This window comes from Marmota flaviventris, chromosome 5 (genome assembly GCF_047511675.1).
Source record: "Marmota flaviventris isolate mMarFla1 chromosome 5, mMarFla1.hap1, whole genome shotgun sequence".
NCBI classification, from domain to species: Eukaryota; Metazoa; Chordata; class Mammalia; order Rodentia; family Sciuridae; genus Marmota; species Marmota flaviventris.
In genome coordinates, this window is record NC_092502.1 from 2,375,435 (window position 1) to 2,377,207 (window position 1,773).

Here is a 1,773-nt window from a genome sequence, read left to right on the forward strand (position 1 = left end):
GTGGGAGTCACTGCACAGTTGCGGGTGTGCCTATTGATGAGGTCCCCTTGGAGCTTCTGTTAGAGGTGCCTGGGCTGCAGGGAGTATCTGGGAAGATTGGAAGAACTTGACCAAGTCCCACAGCTGGACGTGCCTGCTGGTCCTCCCTCTGCTTCCTGTTTGGATGCAATGTCCTTCTGATCCTCCTTCTGACCTTGTCCTCCTTCATGTCCAGAGTGCTGCAGAATGATGCAGAGCCACAGCCGCAGATGAGGGCAGAGATCCAGGATATGAAGCAAGAGTTCTCCATGGTCAACAAGATGGATGAGTTTGCCAGATATGCCAGGCTGGAATGGAAGATCAACAAGATGGTGGACCAGCTCAAGACTTATGTGAAAGCACGGACTGCTCAACTAGCCAAGATAAAATGATTTTTAAGTGTTGCTTTCTATACATTGCAAGCTACCTTGATGATGTCACTCATTTGGAAGTATTATTCTGCCCCTGTGACTGTTGTGCTGAGGAAATGGATAACACCACTAGACCACCTGGTAGCCTTCCCTGCTAGAACAGCAGGTGGTGTTGGAATTACTAGTTGGATTTTAGTCTGTAACAAGTTGTGGTGACCCCTTGTACTTTACCCTTTCATTGGAAAAGAAAGATGAATGCCACTGTGGGATTTTGTTGTTGTTGTTAAACTGGGGGTTGAACTCAAAGGTTCTTTACCACCTAACCCCAGCCACAGTCCTTTTTATTTTTAATTTTGAGACAGGTTCTTGGTAAGTTGCCTAGCCTGACCTCAAGCTTACCATCCTCATACCTCTTCCTCCTGAGTTTTTGAGTTACACTTGTGCCCCACCACACCTATCCCAGCTATTATGACTTCTAAAATGATTCTCTTATTAGGTTAAAAGTCTGATTGCTGCTTAAAAATACAAAACAAAAAAACCCAAAGTACATAGGGTAGTTTTGTATTGAATATGTTCTTGGGCTTTATGTGAGATTCTTGTAAGAATCCCAGTATTCTACAGTAATCTACAGTAACACCAGATTTGAAACAGGATGGGGGTCTACATGCCTTACTCCTGATTTGCTCTATTGGCACATTGTGGTCCTGTTGCCAACTGGAAAGTCAAAAATTTCTAAAAACTTGAATGCTTTTAAAAACATTTTAATTTATATATTTTTTAGTTGTAGATGGTGCTGAGGATAGAACCCAGTGCCTCACTCATGCTAGGCAAGTGCTCTACCACTGAGATACAACTGCAGCCCAAACTTAAGTACTTTTATATCTATTTTAGAAAGTAGCTTAATTTTATTACAACTACTAGAACTTGAACATTTGGTTTATTGTCTCATGTAGTAAAATTGAAAGAATAACACTAATTGACAGTGTGTGTTCTTTGTGTCTAAAGTCATTAGTTGGATGAACATTTCTATAGTGTATATCATCTACTTATTTGCAACTGTTAGTTTTTCATTACAGTGTTTTATAAATGTACTGATGAGACCATAATGCATTGTTTTGTGATTGAATTGTTTTGTATTGAAAGCATTTCAAATTAAGTATGTTTTATAAACATTTAATATTTCTGCTGTATAGATTGGAATGAATTTGAGAAACAAAATAGGGAATCTGATTAAATTAATTTGAATTGATACTTATTTGACTTCTAACATGTAATCACATGACTCAACATTTTACTCTTCATTGTGTCAGAAGACGTGTCTATGTTTTCATTCATATTTTCACTTTTACAATTTTATGAATACTTATATTTCCTGATATACATA

General features: G+C 38.3%; 1 pseudogene; it reads left to right on the forward strand.

Annotated features, from left to right (window-relative positions):
- Nucleotides 1–206: 206 nt before the first annotated feature.
- Nucleotides 207–644, forward strand: LOC139705822 (guided entry of tail-anchored proteins factor 1 pseudogene; annotated as a pseudogene).
- Nucleotides 645–1,773: the final 1,129 nt, after the last annotated feature.